At 44.2% G+C, this 19,106-nt stretch overlaps 1 protein-coding gene and 1 pseudogene across 2 annotated transcripts in view; one reads left to right on the plus strand and one right to left on the minus strand.

Moving 5' to 3' along the window:
* The window catches only part of DSCAM (DS cell adhesion molecule), a 639,047-nt gene that overhangs the window by 24,023 nt on the left and 595,918 nt on the right, over positions 1–19,106 (plus strand). The gene's annotated exons all lie outside the window — the stretch shown is intronic.
* Positions 17,874–17,974, minus strand: LOC141568189 (U6 spliceosomal RNA; annotated as a pseudogene).

Raw genomic sequence — 19,106 nt, forward strand, 5'->3', positions numbered from 1 at the left:
GGCAGCAGCAAAGAAGCTTTCAAGGACTCTCAGAGCAAGGCTGTGTGGGGAAAGTTCAGTTTCACATTTTTAGGGAGGCGTTTAGACATGGAAGCTCTTCTTCGGCAGTCATGCTTGTGGCAAACAGCTGGTATGGAGGTAGCAGTGATTGCTGTTATTTCAAACCCCAGAACTGGCTCTAAGTTTTTTATGACATGGAAAGTAAAGCGTTTTAGTTTAAGGCAGGAAAAGATGAATGAAAGAAATACAATGAGGACAGCCTAGTGAGTTCCCTGTCCGTTACAAATGAAGAGATTTACAAAAGGTAAAATTGATGGCTCTTGGTATTCTGATACCAGCCATGTTTTATGATTCTGTAATTATCTGAAACACGCTGCCCAAACCTTGATGTCTGGTCACACGTGGAGGTTTACATGCAGCTAACTGGGTAAAGGCAACATATGTCCTAAGACGATTTGACCAGAATAGAAGGTCCTATCACCCTGCATGAGCAGTGTCAGGAAAAAAACAAAGATCTTTAATTAGTAATCATACTTACAACCTACTCAAATTTAGTCTTCCTTGAGCCCTTCCCCTTAGTCCTTTTAGTAAGCAAAGAAGAATTACGTTTCAGTTCTCTGACTTGTAAATACACACTGTCTTTCAGCTTTCCTGTCATCACATCTGACTGTCCCAGTGATTTGCTGCTGTTTTCCTTATTTTAAAGAGCTCCCATTTCAGACAGCCTTATATTTCTTACTTCACATGTTCCTTCTAAAAAAGATTCCATTTTTAAATGCCGACTGCAGCGACCCCTTGAATGGAGCTTTCGGAAAACTATTCTGGAAGTGGCATAAAGGAATGAAGAAACATGGAAAGGCTTGAAGGAGAAAACTTAGGCTATTGCTGTAGTAACCGAGGGCATGAGAAGATGAAGTCCAGGACCGAATAGTGACCGTTGCAAGGGAGATGAAAGGGTAAAACCGAAAAAGTCCTCATTCATAGGATGGGAAAGTCAAAAATGACAACTTGACAAAAAATCAAAATGGGGGAGATGTTTTAAGAAATTGGAGCAAACCTGTTTGTCATGTTTTGGTAGAGATGCTCGCTTTACTAGATTATTGACAGTAGATTTTTAAAGGAACTCACTAAGTGAAAGGCATAATAAATACAATCTATTATTATGCTCTAGAGAAGTTTTTGCTCAATAAGGAACTTCATGCTAATTTCCACACTCAAACCTGTGGGGTCACTGACTTAAGTCGGTGAAAATCCTAGATGGAGTTGGGCTCTAGCCACGTGGAGCTCCTCAGCCAGAGACCCTCCTCCCCTTGCTTTTCCTGTCTTTATTTTTTCTCATGACTATGGAGTTCAAGATAATGGTTTTTTTTTATCTCAATATAGATTTATGGCTCTAATTTTTTACTCAAGTAAAAAATTTTCTATTCCTCGTCACGTGGAAGAAGACCTTCATGTGTGTCCCAACACACATGATCTTCCTCCACAAACATTTACCTCAGTCCATTCCTGACAATGACACCCTTCTTTTCCAGGCTCAAGTCCTAGAACGCAGGCGGTTTGGAATGAGGGGGCCGTTGGCAACCACCTGTCAATCTTTTGTTTGAGAGACTAGAAGGAAGGGAGGATCAAAGATGGAAATTGACTTCTGTCATAAGACACGATATGATTTGGACGAAGCTGGGATTTACCCCACACTGACCTGCCTACAAGCTTTAGATAATTTATGTCATTTCAAATGCATGAATGGGAAGGAAAGCAGAAGAACTTGGAAAGTAAAGTAGAGGTCGGAGCAGATTAATATGTACATGCTGTATTGTATGTGTGTCCTAACAGCCTGGCCCACGAGCACCTCCTCGGTCACCTGAAATGAGTTTTTTTATACCAGAAATTTGCGAGGATCAGTAATGACATGACATTAGCTCTGTGTTCCTGAATTCGTGGTGTAATGAACACTATTAACTGAACACGTGGACACAGCCATTATGTGCTTGGCCCTGCATGTTTCTCCCAGGACCGAGTGTCTTCTGTGAAAGTCCAGGAAGATGTTGTAATGACCAGGGCGACCCGTACTGTCTGGGAGAAACGCACCCAGGGCCGGAAGTGCTCATCCCTGGGTGCAGCCAGCTCAGCGCCATGGCTCCAGGCGATCTCTGTTCAATTATGGTAAAATGTTAAATTAGCTGAAAGAGAATTTTTCTGGTTACTTGAATCCGTCTTTTGGACTCCATAAATCATTCACTCATTAAATCATTTACATTAACCCTTCTGTACTAGTCCTCGAGTAACCAGCTCTCAGGAGTCTTCCTGTGCTGTTGTTCCTCATTTGGGTTTTCTTGGTCATTAGCCCAAGGCACCATGAAGGCTCTGACATACAGGAGCTGCGCTGTGTGGGACGAGTTGGGGAAAGAAAAGTACGCTGTGTACCGCCTGTTAGATCAGGACGCCCGAATTCTCCCTCCTTCCGTGGGGAATATCATATGTGTACTAAGTTTTATTTTAAATCTAGAAAAAAGTTCTTTCTTACAAACTGATATTTTAAAAATCTTTATTAAATTTATCGGTGTGACATGGGTTAGTAAAATTATATAGATTTCAAGGGTACGTTTCCCTAGTACATCATCTGTATACGAGTATTGCATTATGTGTTCGCCATCCTAGAGTCAGTTCTCCTTCCATCAATAACTGGTCATTTTAAAGTAACAATTCTTTTTCTAAAGATCATCTATTTTTTTTTTTTTGAATGTTTCTTTTTTCCCCCAACAGGTTTTAGTTGTTATATAAATTTAGTACTATCTTATATTTTTATCATATCTTCAAAAATGATGTGTTAGAACAAAGAATGTTTTTAAGGCCATCCCATCTTCAACCCTTGTCTTGTTGGAAATTGGAGAAGCACATATGAAGTTCGGAATTTCTTTCCAAACCTTCAGTTAACTTTGGCTATTCCAAGAGCAAATCATTCTATTCATGAGTGAGCATGGAATAAATGTCTTATGAGAGTTTGTCGTTTATTTAAAAGAAAAAGAACACATTGCATGGGGCGGCGGGCTTCTGCATGCACGCGACCCTGCAGGGGCAGGCTGTGCCTCCTTTGCAGGTTGGGTCCTGGGGGTTTTGGTCCCCGGGAGGTTGGGCAAGTGATGAACTATGCAGCATCACATCACTTTTATTTTTTTCGCTCTCGTGTAAATGATGACAAATTGCCTAGCTGTAAATTTGAAAGTTCCTGAATGGCACTTTTGTCAAAGGCTTTAGAACAAAGTGCTTACTCGGAGAGATTTTTTCTGTCTTGGGAGCCGGGGTGGAGGGAGCGGGCCTCATTATTATGCATCATGACACAATGCATTATGCATCACGCTTGCTTTTCTGCTTTTTAAACACTTGTTATGGATGATGAAACTAATTTAAATGGACAAACAGGGCGCTCTCCGACACATTCGTCCTGTGATGTCATATTCCTCTTCCAGGGGGCTTCATTGCCACCTCCCATGGAAGCCCCTCGAACATGCATATTTTAACAAGACACTTTAATAATTAGCTTAGAGATCATTGTCAGTCAAGGGGAAATAACCTTTTATCAAAGGTGCCGTGAAAATGGTGTGTTCAGAGAAGAAACAAGTGCTCTGCTTTGCACTTACGCTTGCTTCTTTTCCCTCCTGGCTTTCATACGGAATGAAATACTACAAACGGGGAACAGTGTACAAAAAAGGCAAAGTGTGGGTGTGGAAGGGGAAGCCAGAGCTGTCAAATTGTTAAGACAAATGGGGCTTAGAGAATCCTAATTAAACCTGAAATTGCTTAGAAATCGGAAGTATGTATTCCTAGTCGTTGGCACCAAGAAAAAAAATCTAATTTACTGCATATCTTTAAATAAGGATAACCCATTATTTGGCCGTCCGAGATTTCAATCCTTACCTATTGCATAGGTGAGTGTAGTGAATTTAAATGCTGGGAAATCCACCTCCAGGGTTCAGCATCAGATAAAACAGGGAAATTCAAAAAGGAGCAGAGCTGGCAAGTAGGTGTAGATTTTGCTTTTAAATTTTCTTCCCCAGGGTGTATTCTGGTTATATCCTGGGAAAATTTTAGCATGTTTGAACCCTCAGAAATATTTGAGTATTTGAAAAATAAATGCAGGTATGTCTTCTCAAGACTCAAGGACTATGTTCTCAAGAAAATAGGTTTGTTCTGAAGGCAGTCCTATTGTGTTGCTTAAAAACAATAAAATGCTCTCCGCTGGGCTAGGACTTTGGTTCCTGGGAAGATGCTGGGTTCTCTGTTGCAAATGATGACCAGGTCCTCTCCTGTCATTACGCCTCTTGATGGGGCTAACGACCCCTCCCCTTCTTTTTTAATTTGGGAGGCAGGAAACATGAGCAGCATGTTGAAGTCTTGAATTCATCATCACATAGTTAGGGGTAGAGCTAAGGGCAAACCACGACCATTTTTCCGCCTTTGCCCAAGCTTCAAATCTCACTACCCCTCTCTCTATAGGACTTTGGCTTCCATTTATTTAAAATGCCCTTTTGACACAAGAGCCCCACCCTTTACTTCTTTTTGCTACTTTTTAAAGTTGTTTTCATGGTGGATTGGCAGAAGTGATAGACAGAGGGTCAGGAGCTGAATCTTCTATGTCTGGTTGAGTCTCTAACAGGGGGACCACATAGGGTCTCAGCCAGGTGGCCTCATCGGTGGTGGTGACCACAGCACAGCAGATATAACAGTGATAGCTACAGACCATGGAGTGCTTTCTGTATGCCGGGCACTCCTAAGACCTTCATTATCACATTGAAGTCCCACAGCAGAGAGTTAACTCACATTAAAGCTCTCTGCCCTTTACAGATGAGTAGACTGAGTCACAGGCAGGTTGAGAAAATTGCCGCATGCCACTAGAGATGGGTGTGCAGTTTGACTTAATCTGAAGCCCCACAATCTGGCTTACAATGTGTATCATGTACACCACACAAAGACACCGTGAAATGCAAATCAAATGGTCCCAAATGCGTGTGAAAATACCTTGAAAAAGAACACATATCTGGTGTCTGCCACTCAACTCTTAGTGCCACTTTCTCAGGATTTCATTTGCGAAACACGCATCATTGCAGCTGCTCTACAAGACATTGGTGCTCATTAAGTGGAAGAGATTTGATTAGCATCGGAAAATTTTGCCTTTTAATTTTTCCAGCAGAGGTCGGTGCCCACGTTATCCTGGGAGATAAAGGGACCTACATTTGCTCGTCTTCACTGCATAGGTTCTTGTGTCTCAGGGAGGGAGCAACCTGCCTTTGAGGAATTATCTACGTCAGTCCAGGTTGTGGGCTCTGGGAGTGGAGCCTGCTGGTTGAAACAAATGAGCTTTGTTTAGGGGGAAAATAGCCTTATTTATGGTGGTCTGTCCAGGCCTATTCATCCTGAGAAAATTACCAGATGAGAGGCACCTCATAGTGTACAAATATAATTTAGATTGAGGTTGCTTTAAGATTGCTTTTCTTTCTTTCTTTTCTTTTTCTTTTTTCTTTGCAACTAGAAATAAACAGAATGGTGACAACCCGAAGGCTGAGATTGATAACAATAGGTCTCTTTTCTCCATTCAGTCTCTAAACTGTCAGCTGTAACTGCCTGCCCCATCACAGCGCTGCAGCAGTTGAGCTTTTTCCTGCAGAAGCAGATCAAGTCACGTGTGGAATATTTGATACGTGGCTCTTTTCAAATGCTGGTTTTTGTTTGTGCTTTTTTTGAACTTGTAAATTGCCATCACATTTTAAACCTTGTAATTGCCTTACAGATTGCTGTTTTTAATTAATAAGAATATGCGATGACTAGACCTTCGCAGTATTTTCTTTTGCCGTTAAATAATTGCAGTTCAGTGTGTGAAGCACCTGGACATTTCGGTTATCTGATCGACTTCTTTTTAACTGGATCGCCTAGTTGACTTGTGTGGCTGGTCCTAATGCTTTTATTTATGCTGGTACAGCTGCAAGAATGTGGTTCTAAGTCAGTCAATTCCATCTACCGGTCACCATCTCAACTTATTCTTTCCTTATATCCCTTTCCCTCTCTACTCCAAGAGGAACTAAAATCTCTCCATGTCATTGAGCTGTTTATTTGTCAGTGTTGCTCCTGAGCCGTTAGTACGAACACAGTAGATAAACAGCTCCCTTCCTCATCGTTGCACATTCTTTATGTGAGCTCTAAAAATAGGTATTAGATGTAACTGAGAAAAGCAGTATTTCTTTTTTCATAGCACATCTTTTCAGGGGAGATTTCAGCACTTCTAACTTTGGTTCTTTCTCACTACACTGAGACGGGGCTCCCACACTGATTATTCTTAAAATTTCAGTGACCATACTGGTAAAGCTTGAAGCGGTTTCACTTGAGGTTAAACATTGAAAAAGTTTTCTAAAAGGGTTCTGAAGGGAGCAATTGGATGTATACACAGCTGGAGAGTCTGCACTGTTCTGTGGTTCTTCGTGTGTAGGAGAATCGCTCAGTTGGCACACCGAGCCCCTAGTTTGGGGGCACAAATAAAGCTGTTTTTCAGCACGCTCCAGTTACATCCTGGTCACACATGCTTATTAGTGCCTTTGCTTTCGGCTTCCTCTTGGGTATTATGCGGTCTCTTGGCTGCACCAGTGACTTTCAGCTGTGTCTGTGTGACCACTGGAAAATTTCAAGTGACCAGAAGATTCAGTGAGTCAGGCCTGCCCCATCCCTCTGTCTTCATGTGCCAGTTATTTGGATTAATGACTGCATGTTTGGTCTCCCTGGCTTCTGTTCTCTTGCCCAACTATGATCTTTGGGTCAAAGAGATAATGGATTCAATTTCAATCAACTCATCTCCAGCCTTTTGTAGAATGAAATGGTGTTTCATTTCTGCTGTTTCCATTGTCTCTCCTACTATTTAATATGTATTTGTATGCTTTTTATGCAAATGAGCTTTGTTTCTTTCACTTTCTCTACCTTCTTATCTCTCTCTTTACACTTCAAAGCCAAATTTCCCTGAAGACATGTCTACACTCACTGACCCATGTCTTTACCTTGTAGTGGCCCATCACCCAATTTGCCAGCTCCAATCAGACCTTTCCCTTCACTAAACAGTTTGCTCCAAGGTCTCCAATGACTTCCCTATTGCCAAACTCATGGGCAGTTTTCAGGACTCACAGTACTTTTCAACACTGATGACCGCTTCCTCCTCATTGAAGCAGTCTCTTTGGCTTCCAACTTCCTCACGCTCTTGTTTTCTCTTGTTTTTTTCCTAGTCTCTGTCTCAATCTTCTCTGCCAGTTCACGCATGGCCTTTAAGTGTTAGGATTCATTCATGCTCAGCTCCAGGCTCTCCTCTGTCTTTGTTCTCTTTCCCTAGATGATAAAATGCATGCCCATAACACTATTTCCAGCTCTGCTCTGAGTTTCAGACCTCTATATTCAATTGTCTAGACATATCCACTTCTCAAAGTTACTTGTAAAGCTCATAGGGCAAACCACATTCCATCTTTTCCCTCTGTCCTCCACAACCATTCCATAAGAATGTGGGCAAAAATTGTTCAGATGTATCCATAAAGAGCGCATGGGAGGTTGGTAGGAATTCAGGTGTCATGGGAGTCCTGGGTATGATTGTTTGTTGAGAGCTGTGGTGGCAGGGACAGTTGTCTGGGTGTTAAGGGACAGTGCATGGGTGCAGCACATGACTGAAGATGTGAGTACAGGGTCACCTGAGAAGACTGGGTTGGCCATGGCCATCTTTCACATACTCTGGTTGGTGGTCTTTGACCTGAGTACCCACAGTGAAAGTGAAAGGTTTGTTTCCTTTTAAGAGTGGCTATTTGGGGTAAGGCAGCTGTGAGGTCGAATGTCAAGGATTTCTGTCCATCATCTATTGGCTGTATAATCTCAGTTACATGGCTTCCTGCCCCTCTCAGGTTATTTCGCCCCATCTAAGGAAAACTTTACTCTCCAGTCATTCAACAACATTTTCCCTGCATACCTCACAGCCTTTTCTTGTTCTATTGGCCTTCCCTTATAAGCCATCTCTTCTGCTCCCCAGTACCAGGAGACTGGGGGATGGAGAAAACATTCTGTTTTCCCCGAAGCACTGATGCCTCAGGTGGGGAACACAGTGGTTGTGAATCACAATCCAAAATCAAGTTGGACTTACAGTGGTCCCACATGCCTGTCCCATCAGAGATCCCACATGAGGCTTCATCAGGAAATCTACTCAGCCTGACTCAGCCCAAAAGAAGTTTATGTGGAAGACACAGATTTCTCAAGGTTTCTCAAGATGAGACAGTAGGGCCAGACCAGAAAAGGGACCCACGCTGGGCTAGCTGCTCTCTCGGCCTCCAGGCTCACAGTGTTTCATGCTGTTTCTCTCAGTGTGCCATCATCCTTCTCTCTCTGCAGACCTCCTTTATCTACTTCTCTGGAAAGTGCCACCTGCTCTGCAGTTCCAGGCCCCCTTCCCAATTCCTGAAGGAAAGAGTCTTTTCCTGCTTAGGCCCATCTTTGGATGAAATAGAAATCTCTTGATTGTGTACTTTGTCTTTGTGATTCATGTTGGTGAGCTTGTGGGAATAATTAAGTCAACTAAAATTCACCAAGCATGATTAAGCATTTGGTGGGTATCAGACACTTGACTGAGTGAAGTCAGGATTTCTTGTTGGAGGGCAAAAGTTTAAAAAAGAAACGCTCACTTGAAATGGCGGCTCTCTAAAATGTGGAGTCTCCGGTACTAACTTGGGGTTCTGGGTAATACATAACGCCCTCAAAAAGTCAATCTATGCTTCAAATATCATGGGGAGGGGGCACTCTTTCTTCCTCCGCAAGTCTGCATGTTATAGCACGAAATGGTGAATTCATTCTTTCGTTGGCAAACGCCCACTGGAAAGGATTTGTGAAACCTGACCAAGGGCACAGTAAGCCTGTGGTTTTATCTGATGATTGGCTGTACCACGCTCTGTTCATTTAACCTAGTGACATGCCTTTCCCTGGGGGCTCCATGGCACCTAGCGAGTATTTCCTACACCAGTCATGGTACAGCCTGTCATTTCAAACTTGCAATGACCCTGAGTAGATGATTTTATTTTTATTCCAGTTGTACAAGTTGTACAGTTGTACAAAACCGAGGTGAAGGGAAGTCAAAGCTGGGGCAGCAAAAACCTGATGGGGCCAGGATCCAAACCCAGAGCGCTTGGACCCCAAAGCCCAACACTCTACCCATCCACCTAGGTCCTGGTTTAAAAAGTTACCCATCAGGAGTAGTGGTTGGGCCTCCAAGGGCCATGTTCCATGCTCCTTTTCAGCCAACCTTCAGAGAAAAGTTACACTCCTCTAAAATGAAAAGCAGCTTCAGTTGTCTTCTCTGTTCACAAGTTCAGCCACGTGGCCATAATCCGACAGTTTCAATGGAGGGTCCAGCGGCCTCTGGCATTGTGAAGCAGTGGACGGATGGCTGCCCCTTCTGGAGCGTCACTGTCCTCTGACCCCAATTCAGGAGGCCACACCACATTCACTGCTGATATGTTTTTTTGTTTTTTTTTCTCCAAAGACTGACTTGCTGGGTCTTTAGCTAAATGTCATGTCTGCTTCTCACACCCAAGTCATCCCACTTTTCCTGGATGCTGTGCTTGTCAGTCACTTGCAAGGGGCCATTTTGAAGGAAGGGTTTTGTGAAATGTTTTCTTAAAGCATTATTTTAATGTCCTGAAAATGTCTTTTTTTCACCTCTGCCAGAGTTCAATTCAACAAATAATTGTTGAATGATCACTATAGGCAAGGGACTCCGCTGTGAATATAACAAAGATGAAAATACCAGTTGACAAGAAGCATGAAGTTTGATGGACACAGACACATGTCAGTTAACACCAGTGGGTGGGGTCTGTGCAGGGTGATCATAGGCTCAGTTCATTGGCCACTTAGCTACTTTTAATTTTATTTTTAGCATCTTGATTGAGGTCTAATTTGCGTAGTGTATGATTCATTTATTTTAAGTGCACAATTTGCTGATTTTTAGTACATTTACAGAGTTGTATGAGTATTACCACAATCCATTTTTAGAACAACCCCAAAATACTTCTCCACCATCCAAATTTGCAATCACTTCCTATCCTACCCCCAACCCCAAACCTTGGGCAACACCCCCTGCTCTATTTTCTTTATAGATTGGCCTTTTCTGCTTCACTCACATAAGTGAAATCATATAATATGTTGTCTATTGACTGGCTTATTTCACTTAACGTCATCATGTTTCTGAGGTTGGTCTGTGCTGTAGCATGTATCAGGGCTTCATTCCTTTTTATAGCCATGTGATGTTCTATCATATGGATGTAGGACATTTTGTTTATCTACTCTCCAGTTGATTGGTATGTGCATTGTTTCTAGTTTTTGGTTGAAAATAATTAATGCTGCTATGAAAATTTGTACGCATGTTTTTGTGTGGACCTACGTTTTCATTTCTCTTGGGTCTGTACCTGGGAATAGAATTGCTGAGTCATATGGTAAAATTAGGTTTAACGTTTTAAGAAACTGCCAAATTGTTTTCCAAAACAGGCGCACCATTTTACATTCCCAGTGTTTGAGGATTCCAATTTCTCCACATCCTTGTCAACGCTAGTATTATTTACTGTTTTTATTAGAGCCATTCTACTGGATGTGAAGTGGTATCTCATGGTGGTTTAATTTGCATTTCCCCAAAGACATAACATTGAGCATCTTTTCATTGCACTTACCAGCTATTTGTAGCTATTTTTAGGTGAAATGTCCATTCAAATCCTCTGTGTATTTTTTCCTATTGTTTTTTTAAAGAACACTGTAGAGAAAGTCGAGCAATGTGGAAGTCTGCAGATATGGTGATTAGTTTTAGAAATCAGCAGCAATGCAGTGTGCCCTACATTCTGGATTGTTCTGAACCTGGTTGTTGAAATCCATCATCGTACCTCTACACCTCAACAAGCACAGTCGGGTCTGAGACCTCATCGGTCTATACCACAGGAGCAGAGGGGTGCCCTGGATGGGGTGCAGGGTGCGTTGGCTATCTGGTGTGCTCTCTGCCCCTAGCAGATGCTCTCAGTGCACACGCAGGTGCCCAGACCTTTCTGTGTCAGTGTGATCTGGAGATTTCCAACTGCCAGTATCTGCCTCTTACTGCCTGTGGGATTTTCCCACAAGGCTGGTCTGTCCGAATAGGGTAGGCTGGAGGTGCCAGAGAATTAACTGCCCCCCTCCACCCCGCAGCAGCCCTCCACCAATAACTGATGATCGGTGGTGGTACGTACCTAATCAGTCCGGGTTCCTATTGCACAGCAGTGTAGGCATAGTGGTGTAGCAACAACAGAAATGTGTTTCTCACAGTTCTGGAGGCTGGAAGTCCAAGATCAGGGTGCCACTATGGTTGGGTCCTGGGGAGGCCCTTTTATGGGTTGCAGTCTGCCGAATTCTTGTTTCCTACATGGCAGAAAAAGAGGGCAAGAGAGCTCTCTGGGGTCCTTTTATAAGGGCACTAATCCCATTCATAAGGGCTCCAAACTTGTGACTCAATAACCTCCCAATGACCCACACCTCCTAATACCATCATATTAGGGGTTAGGATTTCAGCATAAGAATTGCTCAAACATCCAGAGCATTGCAGTGTATAAATAACCTGGCTCCCTCAAACCACAGGTAAGACTTCTGAGGTATGTATTTTGCACAATTTTCTCAAGCTTCCCCACAAAATGAAGCTTCAGGCCCATTTTTACAGCAGCTGTTACAATGCACCCACCCCAAGTGGCAGGACAGTAGATATCTTGCAATTCAACCCTTGATTAGCATCCGCCTCTGGAGAGCTCCAAGACACTGCCTCTTGTTCAGTGGTATGGGCTACTTGTCCTGCCCTGGGACATGGTGACAACTGTGTCCTCTTGCCTCCACTGTGGTCACGGTCATACTACCTTGGGGCATGCTGGACGTTATGATATGATCCTAACATTCCAGAGCTGAGTGCAAACAAACACCCTTAGGATCAGGCAAGGGTGTCATCTAGTGAGGAGGGAGCACATCAAAGATTGTTCAAGACCAGTCAGGTTGACTCTGGGAATGGTCAACAGAGGAGGTGTAGGACAATCTCTGGGTGTAAACTGGAGGCTAGATACAGGTTGAGGAGACTGGATTTGGTGGCCCAGGGGTCATGCCACTACACGAAGCAGAGGGGCAGCACTCTGTGGGTGGCATATGCTCTGGAGATGATTTTGACCCCCACTGAGCAGTAGGTGAATATGTAACCCCCAGAGTCTTCAATTGTAAGATTATAACAGTGTGTGTGTAAAGGCTGGGCCTGGCTAGGACCTCAAGGTGAAAGGTCATCCTTGGTGGGTGTATTTGGGTCCACTGATCTTCCTGAGGCGTGGTGACTAGAAGTGGTGACTAACTGAAGGACAATTGGGATGGGGCCACCATTGCGCCAGTGTTTTAGCAGGAAGGTTTGATGTCTTAGGTCAGTTCCAGGGAGACAGATCAGGGAGGGTTTGCATGTAGGACATTTGGTGGGGCAAGCTCTCAGGAAACAAAGCAGTGAGGCTTGGGCAGAGAAGGAGCTGCTGTGAGATGCCACCAGAGCCTCAGCCAACCTCGAAAGACACTCTGAGCTGATGCCCCTCAGAGTTGTCCCACTTGAGCTTGGTCCCCACAGCTCGTTTGACCAGCCATTGGATGAGCAATGTCTCCAGTGAAGGGGCTTCTTTGGGTTGAGGTGGATTCCCTAGAGAGACTCAGCTGTGAGCTCCCAGCAGGCAACATGCTCTGCAGGGAGGGGGTGAGTACCTGAGACCTGAGGTGGGAGGCTGGGCAGCAGATTATAGCGTCCCTTACAGACAACAAGCGCCAAACCGTGTCACCCAGTGAGCAGGAAGCCGAAGGGCACTGGTGGCTTGTGCAATGCAGCGTCTCACAATCATATGCTGCAGCATATGAAGATGCCCCTTGGGGCGATGACAGAAGGGGGGTAGGACGTGTCCCTCCTCACCACCACCCTCAGCCTGTTCATTCCTGTCCTCTCTTCTCGCCTGCCCCACCAGCGTTTGGCCACTCTGTGGTTCTGGCTCTGCTGTTACTTCTCCATCAACTAACAAGATGCCTCCCTTTAATTTTCTTGTGACTTCTGGGCCTTTATGTGGTCAGGCCCTGTGAACGAGTCAAGGTTTCCCCCTTCTCGGTGTGCTAGGAGAGAGCTGGGAGGGCTGCGGTTACTCGTGAGGACTGAGGAGGTCCAGGAGCGGACTGGAGCTGCCCAAGGGGCATGGGCAGGAGGTGTCCCCCAGGGGGTGTGAGGGCAGGGGGACCAAGAACCTGCAATTTGGTTGATGACAGTTAAGGGTAATCAAAAGACCAAAGACAGGAGCCAGTGCCTAAGTGGCCATCCAAAGGCTCAGGAGGCTGGCCTGGAAAAAGGCAGGTATGAGAACCTGTGTTTAGATGGCAGGTTTATAGGACATGGATGGTTTCCTTACAGTGAAGGAACTGGGCACCATATGGTTAGGTGGTCAGTCAGCAACAGAGGTCAATAATAATAAACCACTAATCAAATATTTATAATGCTTTTCATTACATATTATCTTGGGTCTGCTATGCAAGAATAATTTCTTATGATGATAAGGCTAATGGGAACCCACCCCTTGCCTGCATTTGTGCATATTGTAGCATTTGTACACTTTCTGGACCTCATCATTGTTAAAAGGAAGGATGAGTTTTGACTGCCTTCAAGATTTGGAAATAAATGATGTCACTTTTTCGCCAAGGTCATCCAAAGCTATTTGTGTAGCTATTCTACATTTATAATACAAGAGCTAGAATGAAAGTTTAAATATTATCAGGTACCCACCAGGTAAATTCGGAGAAATGAGTACCTACAGGATTGGGCATTGTGGGAGTTGGGTGCCACCCACATGGCTCTGCCTCTGTGGAGCTGACACTAAAGAGCTATATGAACAATGGCAGCATCTCAGAGTATGTCAGCGACAAAGTAGACTGTGCGTTAGGAAAACATAGTGGGGGACTTAATGTAGCCTGTGGGTCACGCAGGCCAGTCAGACCAGCTTCAGTTGTGACAAGGCATCCAGGATTATAAAATTGGCGTGCTGAAGGAACTGAGGAAAGGTCAGCAGGGCTGGAGTGCAGAGGAGGAGGCTATACCAGGCGGAACCCCAGCAGGAAACAGATGGCACTCTCAGGTTAGAAAACATCGGGACTGTTTAATAAAGCGACCATTTACAAGGCTATGGGCTGGATGTCCGGAGAGCATAAAGGATGATGCAATGCCCTGGGTCCCCTGATGGCTAACTTGTCACTGGCCATGAGCCTGGTGGGGTGAGGGGATGGCGGAATGGTTCCCAGAGCCTGGAAGGAGAGATCCGCTTTGACAAGAGGAGTGACCCTTGGCTGATGGGTGCCACAGGAGACTCATGAGGAAGTGAGCCAGAGGACTTCACTCTTTTACCCACCTCTGATCTGGGGGGCTCCCACTGCCCAGAGCCCATCGGAAGTCAGAGGGCAGGGGCGGCTCATTGGTGTAGTCGATACTGACCAGATTCACGGGCCAGAGAACAGGGTGGAGACAGGCTATGGATGAACAAACGGAAGGGATCTTCCCGGAGAGAGGGAGGGTGGCACAGAAGTGGGCAATGGCCAGACTATAGTTCATATTAAGGATTAACTCTTAGTCAAAGGCCACTGGGCAATTATTAAAGCGTTTAAGAGTTTCTGTTTCTCATTTGTTTGTCTTGTTCTTTTGTTGTTTTTGGTTTATATACCACATATCAGTGAAATCACATGGTTCTCTGCTTTTTCTGTCTGACTTGTTTCGCTCAGCATTACTCTCTCAAGATCCATCCATGTTGTCACAAATGTTCCTATATCATCTTTTCTCACTGCCGAATAGTATTCCATTGTGTATATGTACCACAACTTCTTTATCCATTCATCTATCGAAGGACATTTTGGTTGTTTCCATGTCAATAAATTTAATTAAAAAAAAAAAAAAAAAAAAAAAAAAAAAAAAAAAAAAAAAAAAAAAAAAAAAAGCGTTTAAGAAAGGGGGTGTTGTGACCATATTATTATAGGAAGGTAAAGAGGTAGCAGAGTGGAGGAGGGATTTGAGAAGAGCAGGAGTGGATTCTGGAAGGCCATTTATGCAGCTGTCAAAGTTCATTAGGAGAGATGATGGGGGCCAGGACGAGGGCTGAGCCACGCAGCTGAGGACAAGTGGCCAATTCGAGATAAATTTAGGAGAGTCCAGTGTGGACAGCTGGGTGGACGTGCCTTTCACTGATAAAGGGAACGATGGAGTCTGAGCAGTTTGGGGAGTGAGGAAGGAGAAAACGTAAGTTCACGTGTGATCCTGGTCAGTTTGAAATGCCTGTGAATACATGGAAGTGGAGTATCAAAGAGCAGGTGAAGGTGTGGGTGTGGAACTCAGGAGACCGGCTTGGGTAGAGTGGAGAGCTGACTTAGACAGTGAATTAGGCAATGGGTGTGGCCGAGATCTCTGAAGAGCAAGTGTAGAGTGAATTGCATAGAGGGACTCAAAACCCTAAAAACACCAACATCTTGGGATTAGGCAAAGTGAGGTGACTCAGTAAAGAAGACCGAGAAACAATGGCCATAAGTGCTGGAAGATCAGCAGGGACAGGGCGGGAAGTAGGGTAGAGTGGGCTGCAGAGTGACTGGGAAGTGGAGAAATGGAGCCCGGGATGTGTGCATGTCCTCAGGGAAGGCTTGCTGAGAATGGGGAGGGGCCAGATAGGTCAGTCGTGGCGGGGGTGTGAGGGCAGAGGAGAGCCGGACTCAGTGAGAGGACCTGAGCATGTTTAAATGCTGACCCCTCAGTGGAGAATCAATGGCAATTGAGAGGACAAGGACCCAGGAGTAACCCAATCATTCATTGAGAGAAAATTTGGAATGAGGAGGAAGCCAAAGCCTTGCCATCCTAAGAGCATTCCTCCCCGGGCGTCATCCCCTTCCGGAAGAACAACGTCTGCGCTTCCACTTACAGGAAGGTGTGCGGACTCAGCACCACAAGGCCACAGCCACACTCAGAGCCCCAGGGGCCTGTCTCCCATCTCTGCAGACACAGCCAGAAGAGCACCTCGCATGGGACAGGACTTTGTCTCCACTGTAACCCAAGCGAGGGGAGGACGGATCAGATCCTGGCACATTGGTAGAGTTGGTGGTGGAGGTGAGGCGGTTCAAGGCATTTTTAACTGAGTATATCTCTTCTCTATAAAGGGGGAGGGAAGACTGGCTCCTGAGCGTGAGGGGTCTGAGGTGTAGGGAGGTGAGAGAAGGTGAAAGGGTCATTTTGGCGAGCAGGAGAGGCCCGTGTAGGTTAGTGACCATGCGTTTGTTCTGACACGAATCTTCCCAGTTGTGTGATTTTTGCGAACACTCAAGGGTCCAGATGTGGGCGTGAAAGTAGCTTTTCCCACCCTCCCATCCTCTCACCCTCACTCTCTTCTTTCCTTACTAATCTGTCCAAGTTGGAGTTCAGTACGTACGTGTCTGTATATTCTAAGATCCCCAAACAACTCAGAAGTTTGGGGATCATAGAAACACAAATATGTCACCTTTATAGGTGATGAACACATGAGGAGGAAGAGAAGGGAGAGGCTGGAGGCCTGAGATCGGTTATTAGTGTGTGTTGCAAAAAAAAAAAAAAGTCTCAGGACGGATTCTGCGTCCTGGTCCTGCCACATCAGAGAACTTAAAGCTTTTATATTTTTCTTTAACAGATTTTTAGTCACCTCCGTTGGCTGCTTCAGTTGTTTTCTCAGCCTTGGGGAGGCGATGAGGTGGCACACGTGGGCTCACGTGGCAGGTGGTCTCGTCCTTTCACTGCCCTGTGGGCAGAGAGAGGCCATATGAAAGTCACAGCCATCATTTGCATTTGTAAAGCGAAACCCAGGGATCACATCTGTGTCTACCATATGGCAGATGTGCCGTATGTGTTTTTAAAAACATCTGAGTTGTCAGCTGTGCAGCACTCATTCCAGACCTGGGGAAAGAGCAAGAGACTTAAGAATGCGCATTCCTTTTCCTCCTAGAAATCCACTTATCTGACTTACCTTCCGTTTAATTCGCATGAAGAGAATCACAGTTTGTCATGATTCTGAAATGTCGACAACAACTACCAAATGCTGCTTTCTGAAGAAGGACCCTGGAGGCCGGGCCGAGCGGGGCTGGCTGGTGGGTGTGCTTGGCTGAATAACGCTGCCACCTCCCCCAGGGTGCTCATGCCTAACCCCCGGAACCCGTTGATTATCTTAGGTGAGGAAGTCATTTTGCAAATGTATTTCAATTAAGATTTTGGATGTGGGGAGATTATTCTGGGTTATCTAGTAGGCTTGATCTAATCACAGGGATCCTTGGAGGAGGGAAGCAGGATGTCAGAGGGACAGTAGGAGATGTGATGATGGAAAAAGAGGTTGGAGCAAAGTGAGGAGGGGGTCACAAGCCAAGGAATGGAGGTGACCTGGAGAAGCAAGGAAACAGATTCTCCCCAGAGCCTCCAGGGGGAGCACAGGTCAGCTGACACGTTGACTGGAGCCCCATGAATCTGATCTTGGACTTCTTGCACCCATAACTGTAAGATAATAGATGTGGTTTTTTCTTATTGTTGTTATTGTGGGTTTATTCAGAATGGTCATAGAATGTCCTCCTTTTTGGTTGGAATTTTAAAGAGCTACTGCATTTACAAACTTTCCATACTATTTAACAAGCAAGCATTGTCAGGTTGGGATTTGAGGAAGCCCAATAGACATCACCGTTCTCTACTAACTTGCCTTTTTATTTTTTTTATATTTTTTTTATTAGTGTTAGGTGTGCAAACCAGCATAATGATTAGACATTTAAAAAATACGGAACGTTTCGTGAATTTGTGTCATCGTTGCGCAGGGGCCATGCTGATCTTCTCTATATCGGTCCAATTTTAGTATATGTGCGAAGGGAGCACGATTTGTGTTGTTTTAAGCTAGTACATTTGTATTAGTTTGTAACAGTGACAACAAGGCACTAAAACTGTAGGATCATTTATTTTAGATGTTATGTATGTGTGTGTGTTTCACTGCTCAGATATCATGATACATTTACATGATCGGTTTCCCAGGACAAGGGGAGGCAATGCAAGCAGTAAACTTGAGTTGATGTGTTAGCTACCATCTCAACCCACAGACCGTATGGATTCAGAGTTAGAGAGTAGGCACCACCCAATGTAAGCCCCAGTGGTCTGGTCCTGTCCACCCAGCTCAGTCCAGAATACAGTAGATGTTCACTCATGTGGCAAACACAGACTCTGAATGAAGGAAATGGAATGTTCCTTTTGGTCCAAGCTATCTCCTTATATATGTGACTCAACATTGTCCTTTACTTACAAACATAGCTGCTGATGTCTAAAAATGTCAGGGTAGGGTCATGACATTTGCCCAAAAATACACTAATTTACTTTTGGAAATAAGACATTTCAGTGGTTTAGGCTATGATTTTATAGGGTTGCAAAAAATTTTCCCCCTCATTTATACTAAATTGCTCCACTTTTCAATGCTTTTTAATTTTTACAATGCTTTATTATTATTTTTTTCTAATTTAAGAACAATGCATACTGAATATGTAAAATTTGTAAAACACTCGAAGCACAAACCAAGAAGCCAAGAAAACAGTTGTAGTTCTACACTGTAGAGATGGATACTGTTAATATTTGGGGATATCTTTTGTCAGTATTCATAATTAGGTGCTTGTCTGATTTTTTTTGCTGCTTCTTGAACATTTCCCCACATCAGCATATATTCTGTAATATAGTTTTATAATGGCAGCATTCTATTTTATTATATGTATCTTGCACAGTTGACTTAGCGAATCTGATTCCTATTGTTGTGAATTTAGGTTGTCCCTGGAATTTTATTGTTGCCTGTTCATGGGCTTTGCCCATTTCTTTTTTGGTATGTTATTTGAAAAATAGGTTTCTAAGATTTTTGTTGCATGGTAGGGTTATTAATTTTTTTAACAGATATGTACAGTTTTGTAGGTCATTGTTTGCATTTTAATTTTGCTTATAGTGAACTTTTTTTGATATATACATATTCAATTTT

The sequence above is a fragment of the Rhinolophus sinicus genome, linkage group LG01 (genome assembly GCF_036562045.2).
Source record: "Rhinolophus sinicus isolate RSC01 linkage group LG01, ASM3656204v1, whole genome shotgun sequence".
NCBI lineage: Eukaryota > Metazoa > Chordata > Mammalia > Chiroptera > Rhinolophidae > Rhinolophus > Rhinolophus sinicus.